Below are 7,641 nucleotides of genomic sequence, written 5' to 3'. Positions count from 1 at the left end.
TGTGGAGCTATAAACTACATATTTACCCCACATTGTAATTTACCTTACATTATTCTACAGGTAATATAGATAGTATATGACACATCATCCAAGGGTCGACTCAAGTACCGGTGCCTACTTGAAGACATCTGTCACTGAGCTCTGACTCAACACTCTTACCAAAACAAAATCATTTCTACAACAATTTTTATGCATTTCAATATAGATTTCCTTTATGTTTTTCTAATTATTACATGTGATCTAGAGATTGCTTCTCGATATGAGCGAACATGTGTAATCACTAGCACGATATTGGACACGGATCCATAGATTTTTGGAAATGTATTCATTTATTCAGTAAATGCTGATCGATTAACCACTCTATACCAGGCACCGAGGATACAGAAGAAAAGGAAATGAAGTTTGTGTTCTAATGGTGGATATTGGAAACAAGGAAACCGATAAACATTTCAGGTAGTAGCGTGTGGGTTTTCTATTAATAATATAATTATGCTAAATCACACTGCCTTACAAGTACAAATAGAAGCCTCTTGGATTGTGTTGTACTGATGATTCTTCTCTCCTCTTACCATGACCCCAAAAACCAGCCTCTATTTTTTACTGCTTTTTAGGCATGGGTTAGATCCTTATTTGTGCAACTAAAGTTTAGTGAGATTTAATGTCTTCGAACTAGAATGGAACTGAAATATTATTTTTAAGAATTAATTATAATTGAACATATGCCAAAAGTACATAAAGAAAAAAGCTCTGGCATGTTACTCTGCCAAAATAGAAATAGATTTTGGACTCAGTTCAGTTTCTAGTAAATTAATGTCCAAAAGCACACAGGAACAAATGCGCATACGTTTGTAATCTCAGCAAAGAGACCATGTGCACATGGACCCTAGAATTTCATCTTTCCCTTCTCTCCAGAGGGTTCGCTCCTCTGCTGTCACTATATAATGTTTACCTATCACGATCTCTGAGCTGCTTCCTGAAGTCCTTTCATTTAAAGAACTCTGGATATATGAATTAAAAGTGCAGTTTTATTGTCTTTCTGGGAAGGGACATATTTTACCACTTCCTATATAATAACAGGGAGGCACCATGTATTTCACTCTTTGCTCCATAAGTACCTGCAGAATGATATTCACCAAACTGCTAACATTTATCAGAAGAATCACATTTGTGTGTGTATATGGTCTCGACTATGTGCCAGGCACTGTACTCGGTTATGAAAAGGCTGATATTAAATGCCACAGTTCCAGCTCAGGAGGAGTTCACAGTCTAGTGACAAAAAACCCACAATGATCAATTGTGATATTGGCTGATATGTTCAGTACTTGAAATATAAATAGTTTCATTTTCAAGGAATTTGAGAACTGAAAGTTCTCAATGTCAACATCATTGAGTCCTACCCAAGTAAGAGAAAGGAAGTCACATCTTTTTTTTTTTAATAATAAATTTTATTTTTATATTCCCCATACAATTTCAACCCCTCCATTCTGACCCCAATCCCTCCCCTCCCTCCCCCCACCCCACAAAAAGTGTCTCTGGTTCATAATTTTTGTTGATTTTCACTTTCTTATAGTTATTCAATTTCCTGGTCCCTTATTTAAGTTTTCTAGATTCCTGCTATGAGTGAGACCATCCGGTATTTTTCTTTTTCTTTCTGGCTTATTTCGCTGAGCATGATCCCTTCCAGCGCCATCCATGTTGCTGCAAATTGGTCACAAAGGGCAACTGGAACCAGGTCTCCTGAGACCAGGAGCTGCTTACTCTGATCCTACTTTTTCATTCAGCCATTTGCTGCAAGGTCCATTATTTTTCTAGGACCACACGGTTTACACAATCAACAAATTAGTTTCAATGTATAAAACAAGCTTTAAAATGTGTTAAATTAGTAACACAAATTATTTTTAGTTAATCTCTCAGAGCATGATGATAAATATTGTCATTTGACATGTGAGATGCACCACACTATCTATTATCCTTGTCTAATTTCCTGATTCCTTCCACTATTGTGGGTTATGTAATTAATTAAATTAACTTCAGACTTTAGTTCACACTGAAACATCGCCAACTCCTGTGACAGAGGGAAGGATATAAGACTAACTGTATGTAAAACTACTGTTACATAAAACAATTGATTGTTCTTTGGTCATTAAAAAATAGGCACATTCTTCTGGTGAATTGCCTCATCCAGATATATGAGATTCCTATCATACTAGTTTCATGTTCTCAACCTATTGCTACATATGCATTAACTATGTTTTTTTCCTTTCTAATTGCTTGTATTATCCAAAACTTTGAGTACAAGTAGCTGTGATATAAGGATATATGCATGTTGTGTGTGTTTTCAAGATCTAACTTTACAAGCTCAACAGGATTTATATTATGTTCAATGGGGAAGCCCAGGCTAAATTGGGGCCACTTTTGGTAAGATGACTATTGCAATATTTCATGAGATTGATAATTTTTTTTCTTCAGGAAGCACTGATGCTTACTGCTACCTCCTATGCTTACCTTTAGTGAAGAATATTTTAAGAATATTGCTTCATGTTTTATTTATTTATTTTTTAAAGATTTATTTATTGATGCATACAAGAGCTGGGGTGCAGGCCAGAGAAGCAGGTGGCCGGGGATTGGGAGAATTGACCAGAGACAGAGTGGGGAGCAGAACAGGGGGATCTACCGAAATACATGGTTGTAGGGAGCAGTGGGCGAGACAGGAAAAGTCTGCTGCATCATGTGGGTCAGCTACCTGGCTGACCAGGGATCGAACTCATGCTGCAGTGGCTGCCAATAGCCTTGTAGTGCTGAGACTTAGCCCTTTGTGCCACCAGGGAGGCCCTGTGTCATATTTTAGTCACTTAATCTCATATGCATTTTATGTATTTTTGAGGTATACACAATTGTAAGGTATATACAAAATTCCATTTTTGTGGAATACAATGAAGGTGTAATAGCAATCATAACAGAAACAAAAGGAAAACATTTTAATGCAAAAGAGGACTGTCTCTTACTTAGGAAATATATTTCTTAACCAATGTTAGAGATTTATACTTACAAAGAAACGACACTTTGAAAAATCATTATGTGTTCCAAAGCATGTTTTTAAAAGCAAAACTAAAGCTGCAGAAATGGGTTTATTATCCTATTAATTCAAATCAAATGTCCTTTCTTCTTTTGAAATATCCAGATAACTGCAGTAATTTAAAGGAACTTTTTAGTTACCCAGGTAATTGTCTGGATCTTCCACCTCAATCTGCTGTTTCACTCTGTAGCTTAAACAGTCTTTAAAAAAAAAAAAAAAAAACTATTTCCTCCTCTCATTCCTTTTGGGTCATTGTCAGTGCCTATGGAAATGTAAGATTAAAGATTAAAGGTACCTAAAAGATTAAAGGTATGAAGGATATGCAAGAAGACCCCAAATTTTAAATGAGTCTGATTTCCAGTTTTAATCACTAATGATTACATCAAAACTTCTAAAGTTCTGTTTCCCCAAATCATGAAAAAATGGAGTCCTAAACAGTTTCCATGGTAACTTCTACATGTCATTTTTATGTGGGTTCAGTAAAGTTAAGTTTCTTTAAACATTATCAGCAAGGGTATGGGTAAAACACATATTTTCACTCTTACCAGTTCTAAGTTAAACTGCCTCAATTTGTAAACTCCTTAGAGCAATTGCTCACAGCAACTACTTTCTGTTCATTGGGACAGAACAGCAGTGATTCTGAAAGCACAGGCACATCTGTAACTTTATAAGTCATATGATTATAAGTCTATTCTTCAGAAAGTAATATTTGAAGAGTAACAAAAAAATCATAGTTTTTCTGACCTGCATATAAAACCATTCAAGTATACTACATTTATCATATTAAAAATGCATCATTAAAATTTAAAAGCAGGTGCAGTTGCTCAATAAGCTAATGGTATAGTCTGAAGACTCCAGTCAAGATTGTATTGTTGAATTCCCAGTTGGATAAAGGAGAAAGAAAGAGGGAGGGAATTTGAATGACCTTGCACCAAGGTGGTAGGGCCCTCGGATACTGGGCTGTAGGCTGTGGTTGGGCTCCCCTTGGAGGATCTTTCCTGCACTGCATTCTGACGGCTGAGCATGCAAGTGTCCCTCTACACAGAGGAAGCTGAAATCACTTCACCTACGAACAGAAATCTCTATAGGCATGTGGCTGTGAGCGCATATTTGTATAATGGGGTGAATTCATGTTGTTTGCCCACATGCACTGATAGTTCAATGTTTGTCAGAGAACATGTAAGAAAATGACATAAAGAAATTTAATGAGGATAAAAAACTGGTAGAAGAAAATTTAACCTTCGTAAGAGTCATGTCAATCTATAAACTATTAAATGATCACCATTATTACCAGTTGGTTTATTCACCTCACATCATCTTGGGAAGAGCTAGTCAAGATTCCTGAAATCTATTAATTAGTTTCCTCTAGCAAATATTAACTCAGCAAAATCCTATTCTATCATTAAATATGTTTAGAATTTTAAATTGAAATATCTAAATCTGTATACCTATTATCTGATGAGATAAATCTAATTTGTAAAATATTTTTAAATGTAATTTAATGGCAAACTTACATGTTTTCTATAATCCTTTTAAAATTGATACTGATAAGAACAGATACTACACATGATCTTAGCCAAAAGGCTGAGAAGTAGCCCATAGTTCTTTCTAAACAAATTGTGCACATCCAAATTTACTAATCAATGGTAACAAGAACAACATAAAATAATGATAAATAACCTTTTAACCTTTTACAGGAGAGATGGCTACAGTGTAAAAATTAAAAAGAGATAACAGAAAAATAGTAATTGCCTTCTCACTCCTTTGGATATTCTTTTTAAAGTGACTATGATATGAAATTTTATACCCGTATGAGGTCTTTTGGGATGGCACTTTCTTTAACAGACATTTTAAATATTTTATGGGAAAAATGCATCGACCCACCATCTCTAATATAAATACCAGGGTGTATAAGTACAATCTGTGAACTAGAAAGACAGAACTACTACTACTGGTAGAAGCCCTGTGGCTCTTTGCAACTCTCCTCAATTACTGAAAATAAGGAGGGCACATCAATATATTAGTTAAATTATTATGCTGGCTAACCTGTCAGAAATTTTGTATTATTTCTCACTTTTGGATAAGTGTCTATGAATCCAGAACAACAGGCTTTCAGGGACAAAAGCTTTAAAGATCTAAACCCTTAAACATTTTTTAAAGTAAGTCTAGTAGTTTCCTGGGTGACTTAACACTATTGCCTTGATTTGTGTTTTAGTTTTTAGTGGTTTTAGGAAAAAACAGCATTCCCTTTTCCTCTATCATATTTTCTACATCTTTTCATATTTCTCATCTTCTGGTTATTCTCTATAAGTAATTATTCTCTTGCCTTTATGCCGATCAATAACCTACAGGTCTTACGAAATATCTATCCATGTATATATTTTTAATGTAATAGATTTAAGAGATATGCAGCTTGGAAAAAAATCTTCAGCAGATGCATTTTCTCTGAAACATTCCTCACTTTCTAAAACAGAACACTTCTATATTAGCTGCAATGCATTTTCTTTCCATCAACTTTGTATCCACTGATACATCTGTCACAAATAAAAGATGTTCTTCCATTTGTGTTCTCAAAAAATCATGCAGGTTTCATGAAATTTTCATTTTTTTAAGGCAATGTATAATCAACTCTGGAATTAGAAAGAGATTATTTTGTTCCAATGAGATTTTTTTATTGTTGGTTATTATACATTGTTAATAGTTGTTAAGATCTCGTAATAATTTGTGACTATAGATTTTACTCCATTGCAGAGATTGGAAAAACAAGATAAAACAAGATTTTTACAAAAGAAAGATGAATTAATAAAAAGAATTTAAAAAAGAAAAAAAAAGAAAGATGAATTCAATGAACTAAGCACCCATCCATCCACTCACTCACTCACTTTTCCTGTATGTTTAGTATAGTCTCATTCAACATTTTCTATATGTCTGGCACTATGAGGTATATGTTGTTCCCCATAATTGCAGCAGGTAGCAGAAGGCTGCAAGTTCTCAGTTAGAATTCTGAAGTAAAATTTTGAAAGGAACTTTTTAAAGAGAGATGTAGGTAAAAGCTTCTGCACAGTGGAAGAGACATTAATCAAAACAGAGACACCACACTGATTGGGAAAAAAAAAATCTTTGCATTCAATACAACTGATAAGGGACTGATCACAAAGATATACAAAGAACTCAGTAACTCAACAAAAACAAAGTAAACAATCCAGTCAAGAAATGGGCAGAACTTAAAAGACATTTCTCCAAAGAGGAAATGCAAATGGCCAACAGGCATATGAAAAAATGTTCAACAAGCCTTATAATCAGGGAAATGCAAATCAAAACCACATTGAGATACCACCTTACTCCAGAAAGAATGGCACATATCAAAAAAACAAGCAACAGAAAATGTTGGCGAGGATGTGATAAAAAAGGAACTCTCCTACATTGCTGGTGAGAGTACAAACTGGTCCAACCACTATGGAAAGCTGTTTAGAGCTTCCTCAGTCTACTAAAAATGGAGCTAGCATATGACCTGGCAATTCCACTCCTAGGGTTCTACCCAAAGGTAGATCACAAAAACATTGATTCAAAAGAACACCTGCACCCCTATGTTTATTGCAACACTATTGACAATAGGTAAAATCTGGAAACAATCTAACTGCCCAACAATAGATGACTGGATCAAGAAGATGTGGTATATATACACAATGGAATATTACTCAGCAATCAAAAAAGATAAACTCATGCCATTCACAGAAACATGGATGGAACCAGAAGGAATTATGCTCAGTGAAATAAGCCAGAAGGAAAGAGAAAAATATCACATGGTTTCACATACAGCAGGAATATAGGGGAACCAAATAAGACATCAGTGTAAAAAAATAATAACAGTACAAAGAACAACAAAGCAAAAACAGACAATTATAAATCAGAGACATACTGCAGGGGAGGATGAAGGAAAGGGATCAGAGGGAGGGAGGGAGGGAGGAGCACAGAGTGCTGGGGTGATGGTGCATGGGTGCATTGGGGAAGGAAACTCTATAGGGACTACACCTGAGGGGGTGGGGGAAGCAAATATTGTTTAAAAATGAACAATGATGTAAAAAATAAAAAAAAATAATTATATAAAAAAGAAACACCAACAATGGATTTATTAGGCCTTCAAGATAGAAAAAGTAGGAATCCAAGGAGTCAGTAACCCACTCTTAGATCTGGAAGAATGAAAAAGATGGTGTAACCAGAGTCCAGAGATTGAGACTATGAGGGGAGGACAGGGGATGACTGCACCTCAACTGTGGCCGGTAGCCCAACAGCAAGGAAGCCAGAGGCCGGCAGAACTTCCTCCTGTGCGCACCATCTCTGCCTGTGCTTCCCCTGGTTGGACTCACTAAGTGATGGAGTCTACCCAGGTCAGCCTGCAAGAGCAGAAGATGTGGTATATATACACAATGGAATACTATTCAGCAATCAAAAAAGATAAACTCATGCCATTTGCAGCAACATGGAAGGAGCTAGAAGGAATTGTGCTCAGTGAAATACGTCAGAAGGAAAAAGAAAAATATCGGATGGTTTCACTTATAGGGGGA

General features: G+C 35.6%; 1 pseudogene; it reads right to left on the bottom strand.

Annotated features, from left to right (window-relative positions):
* Positions 1 to 4,564: 4,564 nt before the first annotated feature.
* On the bottom strand, positions 4,565 to 4,672 carry LOC119260063 (U2 spliceosomal RNA; annotated as a pseudogene).
* Between the last annotated feature and the right edge of the window lie 2,969 nt (positions 4,673 to 7,641).

Source organism: Talpa occidentalis, unplaced genomic scaffold (assembly GCF_014898055.3).
Source record: "Talpa occidentalis isolate TD23 unplaced genomic scaffold, MPIMG_talOcc4v2.1 talOcc4.5, whole genome shotgun sequence".
Classification (NCBI taxonomy): domain Eukaryota; kingdom Metazoa; phylum Chordata; class Mammalia; order Eulipotyphla; family Talpidae; genus Talpa; species Talpa occidentalis.
The sequence above is the reverse complement of the archived record's forward strand: the minus strand, read 5'-3'. Positions and strand labels throughout refer to the sequence as shown.